A 25,323-nucleotide genomic window follows, 5' to 3' on the forward strand; every position below is an offset into this window, starting at 1 on the left:
CAGCTCTGGCCTCGTACGCTTTCATAGATTTGAGGTTTCACCAAGCCAGCAGTTGTCAGTTGCTTTGAAAAGAAAACAGTAGATGTTTCTCAAAAGTTATAACACCACACAATGTCCCTATGGAAAGTCAATGAGTAGAAGTGCATGCTGGCCTATATCCTTTTAACTCTGTCACATTCTTCTTCCAATTAGCTTGCTCTGCTCACACACACACACACACACACACACACACACACACACACACACACACACATATATGTATGTATACTCCAGATCTGAAGACTGGATCCTCCATTTTGGTAGACTCTTGTGGATAATTTGCTTTCCCTGAGCTGCTACCATTGCTCCACTCAGGAGGGAAATTCTGGAAGTGGCTGTGATGAGAAAGCAGAGCAAAAAGGGGAAGTAGGTTGTAATATGTGAATTGATTGACATATCTGGGATCCAGGATCCTCTGTGATCACATCGATGCAGCATACCATAGACTGATCATCCTGTGTTGTTTTTCACTAGTGGTGGTGGTGTTTGCACACACTAATCCAGCTCCCCATGTCCTTAATAACCAGCTTGTGTCTGAGCTATGAAATAGCCAGAGGTGTCAAGAGATAACAGCTGTAGGAATAAATACGACTTTCTTGGGAAATCCATTGCACTTCATCTTAACTAATTCCTACTCCATATGAATCATGCAGATTATGGAAGCTTTCAAGATAATCTGACTGAATTTCATGATTAGAATATGCATATTAAATCATCCTATCAGATTTAATTCCATGGTATCTCAATGAGTTTTAGAGTCATAGGAATGGAAATGCCATTTCTAGCCAGCTACAATATCTTTATGACCTATTAAAGCTCTAAGTTTCTTTGCAAAGTTTGACAAGATTCAGGTTCATAATTTGAGTATCCACTCAAATTTAGTAGTACATTACCAGCTTTTAATGTCCCAGAATTCTAAGAGTGAATGTAAACACTTACTATTATAACAAAAGTGCCCTCTCATGGTTGAGCTGTAAGAATCTCACCAAAATAACTGAGCTGATACCAATAGCTGTGCCCTGTTAAGAATTCTGTGGAAAAGCATGTAATAACCCATTCAAAATAACACTGGCTTAATGGATACAATTTAAAAGCTTAGAGGATGACCTCAAGAAGTCACCAAGGACCCAGGTTACTTCGTGTTTCTCCTCCGCTCTGTTCAACACGGACTTCTCTCCTTGAACTCCTGATCCTCCTGGAAAGTGCTAGATTTGTAGGTGTGTACTACGATGACCAATTTTGAATACACCTTAAAGATAATCGATCAGGAATGGAATTGGTAAAATATGTAAGATACAAAACTCAAGGCTGTAATTACTAATTATATTTAAGAGCATTTATAAAGGAATGAAGATTTATCTTGTAGGAAATGAAAATCCACAGGCAAGGAACTGCAGACAGCTACATACATGCAGAAGGAAAATGGTTTTCTTGAATTTTGGAACAATTCTGACTAAACAGCTCAGGAGAAATGGTGAGAGAACGTGGGCACGCTCTCAGTACTTCACAGATTTTCATGCCGTCCTGTCCAAGTGTGTGCGTAGGGGGAGAGTGACAGAGGAAGGACTTCCTGTGGAAAGATCTAGTCTGCTCTCTGTCTTGCCTCTTTCTGTTTTTCCTAGCCTTTCTCTTCATCCTTTTCCATTTTCCTGTGCCTTTCCCTGTGTCCTCTCCTTTTAAGATGTTCAGAGACCCTGCTTTGCAGGTTTTTCAAGCTTTAATTAAGTCACCACCCAATGTTATCTTTTTAACATTGATTTTTATGGTGCACACCATCTGAGATGCTGCTTTGAGGCAAGACATAGTGTAGGGGGCTCTCTCCAGCCTCTTTCTCTTAGTGCCTCACAAGTAAAATGGAAACTCACTCCTAGAAACATGCTAGAAAGGGGTTCGCCAGCACACAGAGCTAATAGTGTTTTATATTATGCAATAGGCAAGTAAAGTAAATCACTATTTCCTCAAAACAAGCATTCTACTGGCACATAGTATACAGGGGCTTTGCTTAAGATTTGAACCTGCTAATATATTGCCCTTGCATATAAATTTGCATTGTGAAGTACATAAAATTCACAACCCAGTGAGGAACACGGAGCACATAAGTATTAGCTCTGATAACCATGATGGTGATGGTGGTCCAGACACAAAATTTTCACAGTCAAGCTTCTGCTACCTACAAAATATTCTCAAGCAAATAACATTGTGGTTTTGTTAAATACCAGGTTCTTCACCACACCACTAGACCAGTTACAATTTTCCCATTATGGAAGAAAATAAACAAAAGATTATAAAGCAAACATGCTATGCTTGGTTCAACTTCTCTTTCCTGTCTAAAGACTGTTCTTCTGGCTCCTCTCCAAAAGCTGTCACTGTCCTATAATTTCGTGTGATGAGCTGTGATATTTGTCCTTAGCCCTCTAGCATTTCTTCTTACTCAGAACAGATATCTCACCTTTCTAGTTGTTTGTTTGTTTTTGTTTCGTTTGTTTGTTTTGGTGGGTCTTGTTTTGTCTTTGTAGCTTGATGTTATTTCTCTCTTAACAATCCAGACCCTATCAGGTAATCTATTTAATGTCATTTTGGTTTATACATCTTCAGCCTAGTGTGGATGTTTGCTATGTTCCTGACCATCTGAAATGGATATTCCCACTCTTTTGGGGGATTCCTAAAGCACATACTGTATTTTTATGCCTCATTGTCCTTTTTCTAAGGCACTGACATATTTTGACAGACATTCTATGCCTTTCTCAAAAGCAAAGTTCCTTAAATTATTTGCAATGATTGGTAATATGAGAATCTGATGCAAAAGAGCTAATCTTTAAGAAAATTGGACATGCATATATTTTTCAACATTTTTACCCATGTTCAGTAGATCATAGACATGACACCTACCAATTAATGTCTGAGAATATACTGAGAAGCTTTAAAATCAGTCAGTGTGAACTAATTGACACCATTAAAAAGAATGTAATTTAGTCAGGTAGATGAATAACATAGAAACATAAAAAAATTAGCTTGTTTTAAAATCTACAACTCAAGATGGCAGTGGGATAAACCAATGTGTATTTCTTCTTCTATCACTAGTGCAGGTGTCATCCTTTATGTCTGGAGACCATTAATTCCCTTTAGTTCCGCAATCTTGCAAATCATTTACAAATAAGTGAATTATCTTCATGATTTGAAACTAAAATGCAGAGAGAAAATGAAACCACTTTGAATTATAAACTCAATAACCATCTCTTTTCCAGCACTAATAAAACTAAATCCATAACAATTTCTACCCATTAAAAAGTTCCTATTTCTCTTGTAGCAACATAAAAGGGTTAGAAAAAAACATGAACTAGGCCCTTGACAGAATTCCTGAGCAATATGGATATGAATAGCTACTGTTACCACAGGTAGGACTTAATATAAGTATGTGCCAGTCAGTGTCTCCAGAATAGCGTTCTCTCCACTTTACAGATACTTATGTTTAAGAGATTCAGGAGTCCTGTTGATCTTAAGTAATGGGAAGGCTTAGACTACACTGCAGGTCTATTAGAAAATTTACAAAGTTGTTCTCTGGTCCATCTCTCAGGCATATAGATGCACTTTTCAATCTGCTTTTATATAAATCCTATAAATAAATGTATCAGGGATATGGTTCAGTGGTTAAACCTTTTGCCATGCCTGATGACTTGAGTTGAACAGCCAGGACCCATGAAAAGTGGGAGGAGAGAACTGACCCTGCACAGGTGACCTCTGGCCTCTACATAAGGTAGGGTATGTTACATATCCCAGCATAGACTTAATCTCATGGGCATCTTGCTTCAGCCTCCTGGATGCTGGAGTTACAGGTGTGCATCATCACATACAGCTTAAGATATATTGTTTCTTGATGGAACTATTGGTCTACTTTGTAACTACTGAACAGGATACAGTGGGATACATGGAAGGAGATAGTATGCACATCTTGTATCCAAGCCTGAAATCTCTATCGAGACTTTTCCCACTTGGATGCCTTTGGCATTATTTCTAATGGGCCACTGATATGTAAGCATGAGTGAGCAACAGATGGCAAGGGGTTCAAGAGGAAGAAGTGAAGATTTGGAAACAAGAAGACAAGTCTTCTTGTATATAGCGCCTCATCTATCACAGCCCCCAAAGTATGAGGCCAGAAATGAGGCAATTAAAATGCAATGGTAACTATAATATTCTCATAACATTAATTCTCTTAGTTTGTGTCTACACATGGATATGCATTTTATCCCATATATATGTATATGTGTGCTTTATATAATATATACAGTACATAATACAAATATATATTGCCTATATAACATATATACTCATATATATATTATATATAGTACATATATATATACCAAATGTTCCTTTATGAGAAGATATGTACCTATATCACATTTGTATGGTGCTGTAGCATCCACCTATCAGGAATTTGTTGGGAAAAAAATGAATGAACCAATTGAATGCTCAAAGAATTAAGATCGACCCATTTCACATCCCAAGGATAATGCACTACTGATTGTAAAACAACTCCTTTTTTTAACGCTAATCTACAATTTGAAACAATGAAAAGGCACTGAGCCTTGGCTTGTCCCACAGCCTCTGAATGACATTGTCCAGCAGCCCCACCAGAGGAGCCACTGGGATGCATAGGAGAAGTTGGCAAGCAGCAGAGGTACAGAAATGGCCGCTCTGCCAGCACTTTTCCAAAACAGGCTCTCAAACCCTAATGTGTTTTTCCATCTATCTGTCATCTTACAAGAAAAGAAACATTTTTTTCCCTATGTAACTACCCACAGGCACTTGTTTAATTTTATTACTGCTCTTTGCACTGCTCCCAGGCAAATCTCCTTTGAGCCTACTTTGATTAATAATATGGTCTGCACTCTTTTGAATCCAAGCCCAACTCAATTTGAAGCTGCAATGTGGACCTGCACAGCTTCTCCACCTCGGCTCTGTTTTGAGAAGACATTTCCGATTGATGTAGGTGTCAGGAGCACACCATTGGGCAGGAAGGGAAAAGGAGTAGTCCTATAGATGCAGAAAGGAAGAGAAGGCAAAATATTCCAGAACAGAAGTGCCACAACTGAGCTTTTAAAAGAAAAAGAAAAGATGAAAAGGACAACTGTGGGCCAGATTAGCCAATGAATGATTTCATAAGCATTCTATCACCCTGTATGCCTTCCTAGAGAGGCTTTTTTCTTTAAAGGCTGAGAAATGCAGTAAGAACGCTGCTAGCTAAGCTTGTAATCCAAACATCTGCTTCTTTGACATGCCCAGTTTCTCCAGCTGGCCATGGTGGTTACATCCAAAATACTCGCATGGACTTGGCTTGGATTTGTTAAATATTGTATGATCATTTGAGTAAAGATGTGGCAGAGCAGTTTATACTTCCCTAGTTTCTCCATCCCATGCCATATCCTACTCCTGACCTCTTCTGCACCCCAAGACTTATACACAGGGATCTTAAGCCTCTTTAATTCCTCCATTTCCAGGATGTGCATGTTTCAGATTTTATTTATTCATCTGGAGACCAGAAGTGGACAGGTCTATCTACCTATCTGCACAATGAGAGAAAACTTATTATATCATCTCCTAGGTACCTTTGATTTTAAAACTCCTCTGGATTTTTGTATTTAAATCTACTAGAATTCTATCTTGGTAGCATGGTGCTCCCTGCCTTTCTCCAACTGACTGAGTTCATGTGCCTGTAGCTCCCACCCAAGGTTTCAGATCGTTTCTGCTGCAGAGCCTTAGCTGGTCTTTTGTTTGATCATAAACCATCTGTTCATGCCCAAAGGGCCTCATTCTCATATGTATGACTGAGCATGACTCTTCTCTCCCTAGGAGGAATTCTGTGCCAGCTCTTAAAGTAATATATTTTTTTCCTCCTTCTGCTTCTTTACAATAAACCATGTATGCTTGGCCCTTCATGCAGGAAATTATATGTTTATGTTGTTACATTCCCATGGGGTATAAAAAAAGGAACCAAAACAAGTGAAGACATCAAGATTTACCATTTTTCTTCAGGGCTTCTGGCCAAGAGGATTCATCTTAATCTCTCCTGTCTTTGAACTCTGATTTCCTTCCAGAAGCCAACAAAATAGATTGGGGGAGGGGAGCATTAGGAATTTCCCCCACCTCATCCTGCAGGCTCATTTTTCCTCCTTTAAGCATACCCATTTATTTCAGGATATCTGTAGCTCCAGTGCTCTTGACTTCTTACCTGAAACACTTCCTTCCCGCCACTTAACTCCCAGTGTTAAGGTATTCAATTAGTTCATTACTGACTTATATTCCTACAATTCACTAATGAAACAGGCGCAGTCCCACACTCAACAAACATTCCTGCCTTGGTAAAGGCAGGAATGAGCAAAACTCAGAAATTCACGTGATTGAAGAAGAAGATCAGTGACAAAGAGGCGGAATAGAGAGAGGGGGAGGGGATGTTGCAATTTCACATGAGGCAGGCAGAAATGAGATCAACGCTTAAAGCCAACGCTTTAAGCAAATATGACTGTCTCTCTTTCCTAATTCCGCTTTAACGGATGGTCAGAAGTTTGTTGGATGGAAACAATAAATGTTTAGTTCCTTAGAACTCTGTATCTCAGAACCTGGAGACTTTTACTGGGAGTCTATACAGGTGAAAGTGAGGCTGCCCATCTCTGGAGAACTTAAGGAGACAACTGACATTTCCAGGGGAAATTACCATCCTTGGTGCCTGGCTCTTTTCTCCATTTTCAAAGACAGCAGTAGACCGTGTCCCTCTTTGGTCACCTTACTGCCTTCTGCATCAAATCTCCCTCTCCCTTCCTTTTAAAGGGACACTAACATCAATACTTTGGACCCACCTGTGAAACTTCCTTTGCCTCAGGATCTCAACTTAGTTACACCCTACACATGTCTTGTATGTTTTATTAACATTAACAGGTTCCAATGACTGGAACCCAGGTGTGTTTTGAGCCTAAAAACCGATAGAATAAAAACAAACTACGCAGAAGTGTCTGTGTGTAGACTCATTTCCCATGTGCATGAAATGGCACCTTCAGAAGTCCTGAGACAGGGGACGGGTTCTGAAGAAGGTCAGACTGCCTGGAGTGAAGGAAAGAAGCATAGAGTTGCATATGAGGTCAGACAGAGAAAGACGAAGCCCATCTGGGCAGTGGTGGCATATGCTACTGAATATGAGGCCAGCCTGGTCTATAGAGAGAGTCCCAGGACATCCAGGGCTGCACAGAGAATCCCTGTCTATAAATAAATAAATAAATAAATAAATAAATAAATAAATAAATAAATATGAAAGCCCACCAGTAGAGTAGTTTAATCACTTATAGTTTCAAAGACCAGAAAAAAGACCATAGCTTCGACTCTGAGTTGAGAGACCATAGTGTACAGAATTCGTTCAAGTAAGTACTCTAGAGATGTTAGCCATCCCTCTTCCATCTGTTGACACAATGTCACGACTATTCACACACGCTCTCAAGCCTTCTTCCCATCGTGTCTGCTCATTACTTGCAAGGTCCTGACCCCCAAAGTATTAAAAGTCCTTCCAATACAAAAGCTGACGGTTTCGCCATTACTTAGTCTCCCCCTAAGCTGTGAACTTGGGTGGGGGTGATTCTAGCACTCTGGGTGACAGCTCCGGAGTTCCTTGTAAAGGTTTTGCTTTCTATTCTGAGAGACAACGAATGTGAAAAGCCACTCTGGTGAATGTATTAAAAATGGTGAAGGGGCTGGAGATATGGCTAGGTCAGTAAAGTGTCCACCATGCCAACATGGCGCTCCGAGGTCCAGTAGGTGGCACTCATGAGAAAGCCAGGTTGGGCGGCATGCATGTGTAACTGTAGCTCTAGGGAGAAGAGCGGATCCCCAAAATTTGTTGTCAAGCCAGCCTAGCTATTCAATGAGTTCCAGGTTCAGTGAGAGATTCTGCTTTAATGAATAATAATAATAATAATAATAATAATAATAATAATAATAATAATAATAATTGAAGTGGAGAGTGATCAAGTGTGACCCAATATTGGTCTCAGACTGCTACACACTCATACAGACATATACACATGTACTCATACATGTTTCTTCATAGAAACAAATGCATACAACAGACACACACACATACACACACACGTACACCAAACAAATTAAAAACAATATAATCTGAGGTTCCTTTCCATCTCTTGGCAAGATTAACTCAAGCATGAATTTCCTTGTACTCTGCTTTCTGTCCTGAGCATTTTCCCTTAAAGATTAAAGGTGATTGAAAAAGGGAGTGAGACAGGGGAGGAGGAGAAAAAAGCAGGGAGCAAGGCCCCACAGAAGGGCAATTAAATGTGTCAGGACAGACTTCAAGCACAGGTGGGTCTTACCTGGACTAGTTCAGGCAAGCTTTAATGGGGAAATTACCTGGCATTAACACGAGCTGCTAATGAGGCTCCCTAGCATGGGAGACACAGTGAGCTTGCTCACGTGCCATGGATGGTCTGCAGGCTTGGCTCGCCTCCCGTGCTTCTCCCTGGCACAGAGTCTGACAACATTCAACAGTCCCCTGGCGCTGGCCACTGTTTCCGCTGTAGGCTTGCAGAGCCAATTTGGAAGTCAAAACAGTGAACTTTGTCCCTTTCTCTTTGCATTGCTGCCACTACAGTCTGATTCTCCAGGTAAGGTGCATCTTCTGACTCCCTGGGGGGAAGAGCACATGCAAGGGAGTTCTGGTTCAATATTTCAATGCATTATCGCAGTGCACAGAGCCGCTGCAGACCCAGAAGCGTGTTATCTCTCAGTAAGCAGTGGATAAGGAAAGCAAACAGTTTGGAAGGAGGAAATTTAAGGCAGGAAAATGGTTATACTTTTATAGGGAGAAAAAAAGTAGAAAAATCTATAGACTTTAAAATCCTCAATGATTGGGTTATTCCTTTCTTCTGCAATGTTTGTTCCACCTGCCTTGGGGTATAAATAAATCTATAGGAAATCCCACACTGCCCTCATTAGCATCTGATGAGATTTTATTCTTTGTCTAATAGATACTCAACATAATCCATGCGGGTTAGCTGCAAGCCACTTCTATGCTGAGGAATCTTGGTCTTTACCTTAAACTTTGCCTATAGAGCTTTAGTTGCCATTTGTGGGCAGTAGATGTGCCTTGGGGACAAAGCATTGGCACTGAGCAGAAACAATGAGGAATGGGAAGAGGGGCAGCAAGAACCATCATTAAAAGTTAAGGGTTACAAATTTGAGGCTCAACGGAGGCTCTGAGAACTTTGGTAGGGGTTCTGATGAGCGTCCAGGCTCCCAGGATACAGTGATACTCTCAGAGGAAGGAGAAGGAAGGTTTAATGCGACTTTGTTAATGAGCAGTCCACAGTGTCAGATTGTAGGCAAGCTGTCCCTTATTCCTGGATAGCAAGGGAAGTGGGTCTTGCATTCTAGAAATGGAATGTGAGACACTCAAGATATGGGGGTGGGTGGGGGGAGTGAGAAAGGTGGGACACATCTAACTGCGGTGTACCTTTAGGACTCAAAGCTTTCTCATGTCTTAAGTCTGGTGACCTGAGCCTATAAGCTTCCTTGGGAAGTTGGAGGCATCCCAGCTTCTCTGAAGTGGGTTAGGTGGTTAGAGATTCATACAGGTTCTTAAGAGGAGGCTTAACAGGCTCATCTTCCTTTACCATGACTGTAAAGCAAACGCTGCTGCAGGCGGCTGTAAGAAAGGTGCTGCTAAAGATAGGCGTGGCCTGACTGATCTGTAGCCTTTACCTAACAAGGTCAATATACTCATAAAAGTAGGATCAAAAGCAGTGACATCCCAGTAGCATTAAACACAGATAGCAGCCAGATATTGGATTTTAAATACTATTCTCCAATAAAGAGGGTGAAGGATCCTTGGAGAAATAATTGATTGCAGGAATTGGAGCAGTGGAAATAAAATCTAAACTTCACCATGATGTAGAGGCAGGCACAATGCAATAAAATGGAGAAGGTCTTGCAAAAATCCCAGGCACTAGCATACAGGACTTTATAAAGACAAGAGCTAGAACTATTTGAGAGGAAAAAAATGGTATTAGGTTGTAATCTATGAATAATAAATACCCATGAACTCATGCTTTCACCTATTAGCAATTGAACAAGCGACTAAGGGAGAAGAAACAGCTCTGCTGTACAAGATTCTGATTAATAAAGTAGAGGAAAACACAAAATCACCACAGTAGCCTAATCCACAGTAAAGCTTCTTGCAGATGAAGTCAACAGACAGATGCTGAATTTAGTAAATGAAAGCTTCCAGGAAAAGTGGATTGACAGGATTTCAAACTCTCATCCAACAATTAATTACAAAGGGACTGGAATAAAGTTAACAGGAAGCAGTTTAGCATATACTACGTAAAGCCAACCTCATCAGTAACAAAGCACGTGATCATCATGGTTCCTTAGTGGGACACACTGAAGAGAACTCACGATGGGATTCACAGCACCATCTCTGTGCACTTCTCAATCTGAAACTCGTGATATGGTTCAGCCATAAGTAAACTCCTGTTAATCACAAATTCAAGAACATTCGATAAAACAACTGATTGATAATACCAAAAATTATCAAAATCATGCTGGCTATGGAAACAACACCATGAGACACATGGCCAAACAGAGGACATGTAACATACTGACAGACACTGAGCACAAACAAAATTAAATTTGAAGTCAAATACCAGATGGGATTTTGGAAGAAAATATATTACTGGTAAAATTTGAGCCAGGTCTCATGTGGAAATAGTTTGTGAGAAAACTATTACTTAGGATTCTCGTAAAGACTAAGAGTCAACTTGCACAGTCATCCAAGGAACATAATACACTAGTATCTCCACTTCCTGTTTTGGTGATTACAATATGACTACAGGCTACAGACAAAGGATACAAATAAATTCTCTCTACTACCTGTGCAGATTTTTCTGGACATTTACAGTTACTTTGAGTTTGAAAAATAAAAAATAAAAACGATTGAGTCTTCATGTGTAAAGGAAGCGATATCCTGCATAATTGAATTATTTCTTCTTGGAACTTCCCTCCTGTAAGAGTTTGTCCTGTAAGAGTTCTCCTTGTTCATGTTTTCCTTCGTGTGGCCTTAATTTCCCCCTTCTTGCTATCCAGTAACTGGTTCCACTGTTCAAAGGGCCAAAGTAAAACATTGTGTATGTGCAATCAAAGAAACACAGCTGCTATTGGCTGGGTCACAAGTGATAGGTCTTAGCTGTGTTCAAGGTATTGCATTTCCATAGGCTCATATTCAAGTGGGAAATTTTCTGAAAGAAAATAACACAGTGTGGGTTTTGTATAATCTGTGTTCTTTATTTTAAAGTTGAAAATAAAAGTGAAATTCAGGCAACTTCTTAAGTACAAATGCAAGGAAGTGGATAAATAGAAGTGGGCATAGGTACAAGGCAGTTAACTTATAAGTTCTTCTGCCATGCTATCTAGCTACTATGCTATATACAGCTAATATGGTATAAATGAATTTCTTGCGTGTGCTATGGTACCTAAATCTGAGTGATCCGTATATAAAGTAGGAGATGCATTCACTAACTAGTATCTAGTTTCTCATGGGAATCTTTAACTTGAGCTTGCTAATTTATTTCCCTGTTCTAGTCTTTCTCTATACTGCCTATAATCTAATATGGTCATGCAAGTCTTTCTCTACATCCACAGAGATACAGAGAAAGTTTTTCTAGTAATTTCTAATTGACATTTCCCTGATTCTAATGTAGGTTCATGTTATAATGTAAATGTATTTGGTGAGTTTTTAGAGTAGTATTAGAATGAGGCAAAATTGTAAAAGGTATGAAATTTGCCCAACCTTCTTACTGTCTGCTTTATTTAAATATTTTTGTAAGCCTAGCCTTTAATGGCTGACCCATCTCTCCAGCCCTGTTTTGAGACTCATATTAATCATTCATTTATTCATTTATTGACTCAACCTCTTAACATATTTTAAGCTTAGTCATATCAGTACAGAAACATGAATACAAACAATAGGATTCCATAACTGTGTAGAAGCACAGAAACACAAACAAAAATCAAAGAAAAAAGAAAGTATTTTATAAGGACTACAATAATCCACGAAGTTTTATTTATTTTTAATGCAGGTTCTCACACTGAAGTTCAAATTGGTCTGAAACTCACTATATAGCTGTTGCATCAACTTTTCCCAAGGGGATGTGGTGAAGAAATATCTGTTTACTCCAGATAGCATAGCAATGACAGAGCAAGGAAACAATCCAGCCACAGGGCACTGTGGAGAACCAACAAGCTAATCATTCTTACCTTCAGAGCTCAGATGGGGGAACTCACTTACAGGAGTGTTGGTGCCCTTAAAGCAACCACATCACTAGAAAGTCTTGTCCCAGCATGGACAGTGGCTTCCTCAGAGCAGCATAAATGGGGGAATCCCCTTCAGGAACTCCCACGCCCTCTTTCTCTCTTTTCTCCACCCCATCTTATCCTATATTTATTGCCTCTTAAGACCTCGTGCAGCTTGGGGGAAATCACATACAGCTGGAGGTGAGGGCACGTTTGGCTGGGATCTCAGTCTACAACACAATCTTGAGGGGCCCGTGTGAGCAGTCACGGCTGCTGGTAATTGCTGGTATACTTGGAGGACATGTTCTACAACAGCTGCCCAGGCTAACTAAGAGCTAGTAGTGGTCTTGACCTCTCAGCCTCCTGAGGGCTGGCATTACCAGCATGAGCTCCAGGCCCGGCTTTAAATACCTTCTTTGATCCAAACAAATGACCTAAAAAAGAACCTTTAAAACCAAGAAAAAGGACAAAAACAAACAAAAGTCAGCAACAAACAACTAATGAAAGGAAGATAGACTCAGCCACCACTAACTCAAAGTTTGCAAGTCGCCTTGCAGTTAATTCATCTTTTTGTGGCCTAGTGTTTGTTTTTACATTTCTTGTCCTCATTGTTGCAGTTTATTTTGTCGGAAAGTTCCCCTTATGCACATGACCTCTACTAAATTTGATATTATGAATATGTAACTTTATACATTTAGCACTTAACATTTTGATTGAAAATTTTAAACAACGGAAATCTTGCGTGCAGAAATAATTTTGGTTGGATTTTGGGGAATTTAGTGAAACAAAACTTTTGGGGTGCTTCTTACAATTTCCTGTTTCCCTGGATGACATATTATTTTGCAGTAAAAGGGGGGTGGACAAGGAAGGAGCAGGGAAGTCCTTACAGAAGTGCAGAAGTGTGTCCAGGAGGAACAAGGAAGGTTATATGTTTGTCTTAGTTCATTTTTCACTTGCAAGAAGAAGCTGTGAGACGCAGCTGGAGGCGGAGGCAAGGGAGTAAAATAGAGGATCTTTTTGTTTATATTTTCTTTCTTAGAGTTGGTTTTCTGGATCCTCTTGTCTAAAGAGGGGCTGACGTCACAACGTCCGGATGAGACCATTCATAGTACTGCAAGTCACCTACGCCATCTGTCTGATTGGATGTTTTAAACTCAACGCAACAAAGTTTACCCCCCAGACTGGACCATCCTCTGGTTTCTGTTATTTGTGGTCTCGTAATCTACTCTGAAGTAAAAAATCCCTCTTTTTTCCAGAAACTTTAATTCTTTTTCATAAGAGCTAATGACTGAAAGAAACCACTCATATTAGGAAAGGTGCTCTTTAAATTGTTGTAAAAGTTGATAATGTCTTAAACAAACACAAACACACACTCACACACACACACACTCACTCACTCACACACAAACAACATTCAGGATACTATTCGATCAAATATATATAATTAATCATCACAGTTCAGCAAGCTACTATAAATTAATTATTACAAGAGTCCTCCTTGACTCTTCGTTGATCTGGAAACCCATCATTGCCCACCTGATCCTCTCTGCTTATGAGCCTGGTCCAAACTTCAGCCTCTTGCCTGGATGGTTTCAGTCACTTTATAGAAAGTTCCCCTACCGTTACCTTTGCATATTATACACAGACTCCCAATTTTCATTCCTTTGTCCTGCTCTTTTTTGTGCATGACAATATTTTATTCCAGGTATTCACATGACAGTCCAAGTAATTTCCTCTGCTAATAATTTCAGTGCCACTGTTAGTCTGCTTCCTGTCACTGTAGCAAATGCTCAAGATAAACAATTTATAAGGATGAAATATTTATTTTGCCTCCCAGTTTCAGAAATTTCAGGCTATGGTTGGTTGACTCCACTGCATTTGAGCCCATGATAAGGGAATATATGATGGCCAGAGCATGAGAAAGAAGAAATTGCTCGTTATGAGACGGGGAGTCAAGTGAGAGGAAGGGACTGGGTCCCAATGTCTCTTCTAGAGACACTTTCTGAGTGGCCTAACTTCCTTTCTCTAGGCCTGAGCTATCAAACCATGGGCTAGTGATTGAGCCTTTAGCAAATGGCCTGGGAGACATGTTAGATCTGAACTCCTGCAGTCAGCACTCCAGACAGACTTTCTGGGGCTCCCTCTATCTCCTGTAATGTCACATGTCCCATTCCCCATTTTCTGATTTTTCTTATCTTAACTACTTGTTTACTATGCATTATATTTCACTCCATATAAGCATTGTTATATGTGTGCAATGTGTGAATGTGGGTGCACAAGTGTGCACTTACAGAATGTTATCGCTGGATTCTAGATCCTCATATAGCATATAGTAGGTACCCCCACAAGAGCAGTTTAATGATGGAAGGGGACATCCAGATATTCACTAAAATTAAAGTTGCTTTTTTTTTTGTTTTTGGATTTGGGGTGTAAGAATTATAAGTACATTAGATATATCGGCCAAACCAGAGGGAACAACGGTTGTGGAAACATTAGCCTTAGGCAGGATATTAGGAGGACAGTGAACATCTGCTGTGACTGAAATGCTAAGCTCAAGGTAAGGGCGATGTGTGTAGAATGAATTTGGGTTAGTTAGGAAGAGTCCTCTGTAAAAGCCATTGCGAACATCCTTGTGTATAATGGGGAGTTATTCAAAAGAAAGTGGCAAGGTCAGTCTCATTCTCTCTGAACTAGATCAAGGACTTCACTGTAGATAACGTGTGAGGGACAGACTAGCGAGAGGAGTGACTGCTCCTAGCAACTTCCTGTTTAGGACCGGATCCCATGACCTAAGGAGAAGAAAGTGGTGACATTATTAAAGGTGGGAATCTACCCACCCCCCCCCCCGACATTAAATGGAAACAAAAATCGTTAGAACAGAAGTGACTGTGTGGAAACGAGTCATTTTGAAGTAATAAACAAAAATAATTGTAACAATGGCTTGGGTTCACACAGGAGAGGAGGAACTAATTATTTTCACCCTCTCTGGAACCTCCTGCTGTTTATCGGGTTTGTAAGATAAGCGCTTTACCTCATTACATTTACATAAATCCCCTGTGAGCACCTTTGTCTTTTATCAGCGCCCAAACAAAATGAATTGATTTTCTAAGGCTTTCTAACTTTTTTTTTCAATTAGTATACTTACTTTTATATTCTTATTAAATTCAGCTTCGCTACATGTAAAATATCTTATCAAACTATCACCGGAAGTATAGGTTTGAGACTCAATTAAAGTTTGAAAATTTAATTTCCTCCCTTATGAATGCACTCAGCCCCTTCTCACTTTCTTCAAGATAGCCACTGCTTTTATTAAATCAGAGCAATCACGTGCTTTTATCACGTGGGAGTGCTGAGCCTTACTTGGAAAGACCTGAAAGATAAAACAGAAACTGTATTCAGAAGGTTGCAAACTACTTTTTAAAAGACAAATGACTGGCATGTATTTTCTTTAATGTGAATTGCTTACGCTTGGTCTTAAGGCATAGTTTGCAAGTTGACATGTGAGATTAAATTACAATAAAGAGCAATCCTTGCCCTTTATAATACTCATTCAATAAATCAGAATAGCAAATACTTAGTCTTTCACACAGGCTGTGGGGCTACATATTTGTTCCCATTTGCTGCAGGAGGAAGCTCAGATATACTTACTCATTCATTCTTTTGTTTATTTGCTTATTTTTATGTATGGGTGCTCTGTCTGCATTTACACTTGAATGCCAGAAGAGGGCATCAGATCCCTTTATACATGGTAGTGAGCCAAATGTGGGTGCTGGGAATTGAACTCAGGACCTGTGGAATAAAGGACAGTGCTCTTATCCACGGAGCCATCTCAGCCTAGAAATTCTATTCTTAACCAAGAGGTTTCTCTATTCTAAAACATGCTTACAAGGCAAAGACTTTTACTAACTTCTGAGATGTCACCAAACCAAAATTTACTTTTAATTGATTTTTTTTCCCAGCTAACACATTTCACTTTAGGCAGTCTCTCATAACCCAAAGACTCAATATTGTACACAGGTATGATTTCATTTACTAGTGTTTTGAGGGATATGAAAGACGTGTACAAAACCAAGCATGACACAACTGTGCCTATCAGACCACTGGCACCTAATGTTACTATTTTAATAACAGATTTTAACAGAAGTAAAAGAAATGTGCCACATGCCTGAATCTAATCCACTGCATTTCTGCTGATGTTATAAATGTTGACACCCAGGCATTAGGTATCATATTTTACAAAATAACTGAAATAAGACAGTTTATATAAAATGCCAGAAAGTCTCATTTCATTTTTGTGTGTCCTCAGTGTCTAACTCTGGCAAAGGTGAGCATCTGACAGGGAAGGTGATGCAAATATGTCCCATACAGAACTAAATGCCCACGATCTGATAAGCTACTTTCCCTGTCATAAAGCAGTTTCTGTGGCAAATATATTATGCTTGAAAGTGACCTCGCTTACTCTGTGAGCTTCAAAAAAAATAAAATAAATAAATAAATAACTGAGAACAGTTGCTTTCTCTATACCCATACAGGAAGGTGGAACCTGTTTTGGTTTTGAACACATATATTTTGAAGATAGCAATCGAGTTTCAACATAGGCAAGGGGAAAACCCTGGAGAGACTTCTCAAAAGGCTGCAGATAGCTTGGTTGCAACCGAGTGTAATTAAAAAAGAGAAACCAAGCAACGTAAAGAAGGAAGGAAGTTACAAGAAAGGTGACAGCAAGGAAAGATGGCAAGTGTTTGCTAATGTAATAGGGGGAAAGTCCTGAGTAGGAGCACTTGAGCTCAGACTGACAGTTACTAAGAGCACCTTGCTTTTCCTTTTGTTCTTATCAAACAAGGAGTGACATTTTCAAGGACACTGTGTGACACAGGGAAAAGAGGACGCTGGAGTAAATTGCAGATCCGAAGGTTGAGCTGTTTTACCAGAAAGCGTTGGTCTAGCTCTGAGAGCTTTTGGAAAAAATTATGTGCACATTGCTGAGGGAGACATTCAGACCTTTTAAGTTTCTGTCTGATTCAAACAAAAACCAGGACACAATCAACATAACAAAAGATGTGCCGATTACCTAATATAATTCCACAGCACTCATCAAAAGCTTTTGTCTGTTTAGGAGCCAGCTCTCCATGAGCAGTTAGAAGTCTTAAAGAGCCAATGAAAAGCAGAATTCAACTATTTACATCCTCCTCAACCATCTGCAAAAGTGTAGGCTGGGCCCCCTAGTGGATACGCCAGGCAGTGCAAGAGCTCCATTTTAAAATACCTTCCTCCTGGGCCTGCACTACAATCCAAAGCTCCAATGGCTGGAAGAGGAAAAGAGACAGCGAAAGAACATTCTAGTCCGTCATTGTCTTTCTTCAGAGGCTAAGAGGGAGAAGGGGAGCCATGTATGTGAACCAGGAACTGCTGTCTGACGTAGCCAGCCATCTACAGGCTGCAAGAATCCAAGAAGTGGCCAGACAGAAAACAACCCCAGAGGTCTGCATTTATGAGTCAATACCAATACTTGCTTTTTCAGAACATTAAGCCAAGAAATGAGGGACAGACAAAGCATGAAGCCAGGGCCAAACACGAATACCGAGGAAGAGAGAAGGAAAGAAGTTTGATATAAAAGCTGTGTTTCTCAAACTGTGGGTCGCAACCCCCTTGAGGTCCAGTGACCCTTTCACTGGGGTCTCATATTAGATCTCCTGTATACCAGATATTTACATTACGGTTCCGAACAGTAGCAAGAGTATAGTTATGAAGTAACAATTAAATAATGTTATGGCTGTGGGCGTCAGCACAACATGAGCAACTGTATTAAAGGTCTGCAGTAGGGACCCTGAGAGCCATTGGGGGGGCAAGCTCTGAGAAAATGAGGCAGAAGGATTGTGCCTTAGCCCTAGAAAAGCAGATGACTCTAGCATACTCACTTAAAAAGGTAAAAATGATCTTTAGTATCTAGCCACAACTTTTATTTAGGTTATATTTTCTGCCTTTTAGGAACCTCAGTGTCACCTCTAGCCTGGATTGTTGCAGCCTAGAGAGGCTAATATTTATTGCATAGCTGCACTAGGCACTAGTCTAATGAAATATGAACATATCAACCCATCCTTACCACTCTTGTCATTTTATAGGACGATGAGAAAACAGGGTTTAGAAATAACTGGCCTAAATTCATATGCCCTGGCAACAAGGAAAGGTACTTTTATGCTACTATAACAAAGTACTAAAGACTGGGAGTGTGTACACAATTAAGGTGTGTGTGCATTTCTCATGGGAGCCAGACCAACTGAAGACTTTCTCAGAGGCGGACATGAAAGGTGAAAGGGAATGTTAATGCTGTGTCCTTGCAGAAACAGACTTGGCAAGGACCAGTATGGAGCTGGAGCCTACCCTGGTAAATGGTTTGGTTCCTGGAAACCTGGCTTTTTCCCTCGGAGGGCTGTGGTTATCAGTCCCAAGGCAGCAATGTCTAAGCTGTCCTGTGTCCTCCTTGCCTACATTGTCTGACTTAGTGTCTGCTCACCTTGGCCCGTCTTCCCAATACAAACATACGATTCACTGTTCTTTACTTCTCATGCATGGACCTCTTCCTCTACACCTCAGCATTTGGGACCCATATTTCTGTGGGTTTAGGTCACGTTTTATAGTTCTGGAGGTTAAGAAGCCGAAGAGCAAGTTGCCCCCACCCCTGATCACCAAAGGGCAGAGGAACAAAAGGACTTGGATATTTTCCTGACATTTTTTTTTTTATAAATTTGTTAATATCATCAAAAAGGTTCACAACTTATTATTCATTCTTAATCACCTTACTACTTTATAATATTGCTTGGGGACTAAATTGCAATGCAAATTTTGATGGTTATATAAATATAAGAATTATAATTGGTAGGATTTGAACCCCTATAGCCTGGTTCTAAAGGCTCTGCTTTGGGTATATTTGCCCTTTGCTATCCTAAATTAAACCATTCCTTTTCACTATAGGATTAATTCCCTAACATCTTATTCTGACACCAAAATGTCCAACAAGCTAGCTCACAACAGCGTGCATGAATTCCATGACTACAATCATGTATGACCTGAGAGCACTGATTGATAAGGTGCTCTCTGATTGGACAGCGCCTGTCCTCCTCTACACAGCCCCTCCCCCTTTGTAGCCATCATTTTCATCTCTCTATCTTCATGTCTGTATTTCCACTTCTGTCTGTATATCATTTCTCCCTCTGTCTCTATTTTTTTTTTCTTCCTGAATCTGGAAATATATGCTGGATGAGTTCAGGGTGCACAGAAAAAAAAATATACAAAGAGCATCACCCCTTCTCAACCTCTTTAGTCTCCTGGACCTGAATTCCGAGGCTGCAGAATCCTGCATGGATGAACAATGCGACCCTTCAGCCTGTTTTATAAGTGCTTATTTAGGCTTTCAGCCGATGAACAAGGCAAAGGAAATTTAGTTCCGAGCTCAGCGAGCAAGCATGGTCTGAGTCTCAGATAATTTTTTTTTTTATGACAGATTCCATTTTCTGCTGCTGGCATGATTACACGGGAACACATTTGTCCACCGAGAGTACATTTGTGTCATTTGCATGGGCTAACTCGGTGGTAGCATTTAATTTCTACAATATTATTCACTTATCAGACCAAAGCCAGTACATGTTCAGAATGACTAAGTATACTGAAATGTTAGGATAAGACTCAGCCTTCAGAGGCAGCAGGAGCTCAAGATTGCCTCATTACCGTTGAAGCACAGCTCTCTTTGAGAAGATTCATTTTCTGGGGTAATTTGGGATTGAAGAGGTGTGAATATGTGCTCTATCAGAAACGTGTTTCAGCGTTGTTTACTACCATGGAGGAAAAGTGAAATTCTTGGGTAAGGAAGCTGGTTAGAAATGTGCTAAGAGTAAGCAGGGAGTTGGGTTATAAAATCTCTTCAAGGAGGATGTGTGCATGTCCCCTTTGAGATGCAAATAGTTGTTAGACTGCTACAATCTAAGCTGAGACCAGAGAGTGTTGTTTTTAAGGGAAAAGGCATTCCTGGCTATCTACATAAAATACTCTAATGTTTAAGCCTGTGGTTGGGAGAGCTGTAAGAGTGAGAGAAATTTCTTACATAATTTCCCTTTGGGTCACAAGTAGAATTTGTTACTGTGATGACATTATTTCCACATTTAAAACTTTATACAGAAAGCAGGTGACTAGGTAAGGAAATTCAATGTAACCACATTGTATCAGAGATGGGAAATACAAGGAAAACAATCTTGTCAGCTCTCCAGGCATTGCCAATGAGGGGACTCATAAAGAGCTCAGCCTGGAGAGATGGCACAGAGGTTAAGACTGCTCCTCAGGAGCTCCTGAGTTCAATTCCCAGCAACTACATGGTGGCTCACAACCATCTATAATATGATATGATGCCCTCGTCTGGCTTGCAGGTCTATGTGCAGGCAGAGGCACCATAGATATAATAATAAATAAATCTTAAAAAAAAAAAAAAAAAGAACTCAGCCTCAGACCTGGATGGGAGGGATGGAGAGGGATGGACAGGGATGGAGACGGATTCCAAGATGATATTCAGGAAGGAAATGGAAACTTCAATCCCACCAATGTTCACAACCACTGGAAAGAGTATTCCTTCCAGAGCCGTCAAATAAGTCCTCATCCTACCTAACATTATTGATCTTGAATCATTTCAATCATTTCAATCTTGGGAGACTGTCCATAAAGAGTTCAAGGTTGCCTGCCTGATTTATGATTTACAGAATGTGTACTAATAAATAAGTATGTCTATTTTTTTTTACTCAGTAATAGAAAGCTACTGGAATAACCTATTCAATGCATTTAAAACTTTTTGTAGCAATCCTTACAAACACCAATCAGGCTTCTGTTTGCAACTGTATGTAGCAGTATCCTAAACATCTCTCCATCTTCAGACACCACACTGATACCATGTGGTCCACTGAGCATCAGTCTTAAGTGTTTAATTGTGTTTCTTTGGTTTACTGATTATACTTTTTGTTGAGATGCAAATAAAATTACAAAGAAAGGTTGGGTAAAGACAAGATGATGAAATGTGCAAGAGCATCAATAAAGATTAATTGATTGGCTGTGGGAATGTGATGGCATTTGAAGTAGAGGTAAACTGAGAATAGCAGTTTTCCCCACTGTAAGTTTATTTTCCTAAAATATGAATTAAGGGTAGTTGTTCCATTCAAACTCTGTTGTACACTCTACAAATCTGCCTTGTTTCTTCATGACCAAGGTTATGTCCTTCAAGCAAATGGAAAGTATTTGCAAGCCCAAATCTCCAAGGTGGACACCCTTAAAGGAAAGGTAAGACAAATTCAGAACAGTCATCAGATGTCCCTTTTTATAAACAAAATTTGCAAGACTACTTCTGTCAATTCAAGGAACAAATTTCTTCTCAGCTCCAACCTGGTCCTGAAAATAGCACATATTGGCTAATGTAATTTTAAAATTTAAAGATGATTAATAAGCAACCATCAATTCCAGCCCTCACAAGTCTCTTCTCGTACAGTCGGCACCATTAATTGAACATCTATTATGTTCAAGTCATTGTCTTATAAATAGAATGCTAAGAACAAAAATGGATCAAGAAGACAAAAATCTCTAGATATCTCTAATCTGTTTTGTAATCTTGTTACAGTGAAGGGAACATGCATAGGTTGTTGTTAAAACGCCACTTAGATTTTCTAACTACCCTCTACCATCACCATATACACAAGCACAGCACAATGATACTTTCAGCTCACTTGCTGGTGGAAAAGCAGAGGCTATCAGGACTTCTATCTCCTTCTGATGCTTGCAAAGACCACTCTGAGCCACTGAACTGAATTTGAACACAAACACTTTGAGGAGAGGATTGATTTCCTTTCTTTGTGACCTCCTGTGTGCCATACTCTTCACACAGCGTCTTCCTACTGCTCGGGAGAGGCTGCAGCTTCAGAGAACATCCAAGAAAGCATAACATCATTTTCTAGAGCTGTAATAGAACACCTGCAAATGGATGCTTTCCTAAAGAAGATTTGTTTTGGCTCATTGTTTCTGATCTCTAAAGCATGGGCTGGCATCTAGTGTGGGTTTGCTGGATGCTTGAAAACATGGTAGAAAGTATCAAGTGGACAACACAGAAGAGAATTTTTAAAAAATAACAAAGCTATCCCTAATAACCCAATAATCCATTAATCTAAGAACAGTTAAAGCCATTGATTAGGGCAAAACTCTCTTGATTCTAAAATCCCCCAAATGTCTGAAATCGAAATATCTTCAATATGGGAATTTTGGGATTAAGCTCCAAATACACGGAAGTTTGGAGACGTGTCAAACCCTAGCCCTGGGCTAACAGCCTTTGCAAGAAGAGTTTTACAAATGCAAAATGTTTGGGCCTTGAGACCCCCCCCCCCATCCCTGGTTTTACCACTTGCCTCTGGACTTCCCTGTCTATTGTCCATTATTTTTGGGACAGAATTAGGCTGTGAGATTTTCACTGGCCTTTTTTTTATCTTTTCCTTGCAATCCTGAAGAGTTTACTTGTTTAAATTAAACTACTCACTAACTTAATAAGGTAATGAAAGATACATCACTAAATAAAAAAAATTCTTACTTTGAGAATCATATATAATTTCTAAATCTATTTTAAAATGCTGGAATTTATAACTACCCAGGTGTTACTTTCAGGATTTTCCAATTATGTTTATATAGATCAAATGAGGCATGAACTTAACTCAGCAGTTGGCCTTTGCACACTTGCATTTGTTTTGGGGTTCTATCAACCTTTTCTCTGGCTTAGATGTCATATTCTAACTGAGTTATTTAAATAGGATAAGTTTTCTAATAGAAAAATGTTTAGAAAATTTGTTCCAATACTCTCTTTATATTATTAAAGCATCATAGGACACTTCAAGCTATGAGTTGTAACTTTTTCCTATCATCTACGGTTTCACACCTAAAATAGCACTGGTTCAGTTCCCAATAAAAGGCAATAGTGTAAACGCTGCCGTTAGCCTTGATCTTCAAGTTTCCCTTTTATCCACCCATGCCCTAGAGATGTAGCTGAGATCTGTGACTTGACCTTTCTTTGAAATTAATGGGCACATAGCAACTGTAGGTCTGATTCTAGCCATATCAATATTTGCTTGGCTGGAAAAATGTTTTTATTCGTTTGCACATGGTCTATTTTCTAATCCTCTGGCGGTCTAGCATATCCTTTGCAATTCGTTCTATGAGAAGGAAATTTCCAGAGCAGACTGCAAATCCACAGTGTCCTCCAGGAGTAAGGAGGGAGGGGCCATTGTCACAGTGAGGACACCAGCTAGCCACAAGACTTTCTGCCATTATTTTCCATGCTGATGGAATATAGACATTATTTTCAAGTTGACAATGAAAACCAATGCCAGTTCTAATTTTGATGGTAAAAATTAATTCATTTTACTAAAGTCTTCATGCTTTTATATATTGGTGATGTTAATAATTTCAAATTTCTGAGAAGTCACTTAGCGTGAAAGATATCTTTTATTCAAGCTAGTTAATACAATTCTCTGTCGATGCCAAGGAAAACAAACAGCTAAAGGGCACATTAGAAAAAAATGGCTAATTGCTGTGTTGCATTCCAAGAGGAACTACATATATGTAGTGTTCTCTGTGGCCAGCCCTGTAGCTTCTACAGATAAACTACATTTATACTTTCAGATGTTAAGAAAAAATATTAATAAGTATGGAGCTGTCACAATGAAACCTGTAATAAGTCTATACAAGTAATACATATGAATAAGAAGAAAGCATATCTAGTCAAGACATTTATTTGATATTGAAAATAAACATTAAACATTGATATTTAAGGCCAAAAACATGCATGTTGAGGGGACAAGCATTTCATTTTAGAAGTATTTCTACAATTCTCACTAGGAAGGAGTCAGATTAGTGGGCAGAAGGTTGACTGAGAAACAGTGAACACAAGGGTAAAAGGTAAAGCCCTCAGAGGGGACTTTATTGCTTTAGTCTGTTTCCTCTGTCACATTTTGTCTGCCCGTACACAGCTTGAGTGTGTCTGTAGACTTTTCTTACTTATTCTGATCTCCCCATCTCTCGAATCCTTCCTCGTTCGTATTTGTAAATGTTAAGGTGATGTTTATCTGCAGTGAGATTCTGATCTTGTTTTGGGGACCATCCTATTCCTTAAGATGCCTTTGGGGATAGGTGATTCTTGTTAACCTTTAAAAAAAAAATCTACAGAAGCTGACCTGAATTTTTTTTTTTTTTTAAAAGCGAGGAAGGCTATTACAGGAGTAGGGTGCTATAGACTGACTTTTTGTGTCCCCATAAAATACATGAGCTGAAACCCTAGCCTCTCCATTTGAAAGGACCAGGATGGTGGCTGTTAGTAGGTGATTAACTCCGGAAAGTAAAGCCATAATCAACAGTAGGTGTCTTTATAAAGGAGATCCTAAGCAGCTGTTTCACTCAGTCACATAAGGACACAGACAGAAGCTGTCTGTGAGAAGAAGGAACCCACCACCGCACAGAATCTTCCAGCTTCTTAATCTTGGACTAGCCACCCTCAAGAAGCATGAAAAATAAATATTTGTTATGTGGAAAACACGTAGTTCATGGTAATGTTTTAATAGTTGCCCCTAAACACACAAGACAGCAAGAAATCTTCATTCTGTTACTGCTGTAAAATATATATATCAACAATAGACATAGCAAAATAGAGATGATAGATGAAAAGCAATAGGCTGGATATATGAGAGATGAGACAAATAGATTGTTACAGAATTTTAAGATATTAGAAGAAAGGGTAGTCATACTTATTAACTTCATGATTAAATTCATTGCTTTGTACGACATACTGGAAAAAAACATTAGAAAAGACAGACATGGGTGGTTCTTACCTGTAATGCTTAATATTAATTCTCAACTTAACAGATCTAGAAT

At 39.5% G+C, this 25,323-nt stretch overlaps 1 long non-coding RNA gene across 1 annotated transcript; it reads right to left on the reverse strand.

The window, feature by feature from the left end:
- Positions 1–3,156: 3,156 nt before the first annotated feature.
- On the reverse strand, positions 3,157–25,323 carry LOC311605660. The gene is made up of 4 exons (XR_014782050.1): positions 25,281–25,323; positions 16,036–16,176; positions 15,533–15,757; positions 3,157–3,220 (listed from the first exon to the last, which is right to left on the reverse strand). It is a non-coding gene; the product is annotated as an uncharacterized lncRNA (long non-coding RNA).

The sequence above is a fragment of the Acomys minous genome, assembly GCF_964271855.1.
Source record: "Acomys minous genome assembly, chromosome: 9".
Lineage (NCBI taxonomy): Eukaryota > Metazoa > Chordata > Mammalia > Rodentia > Muridae > Acomys > Acomys minous.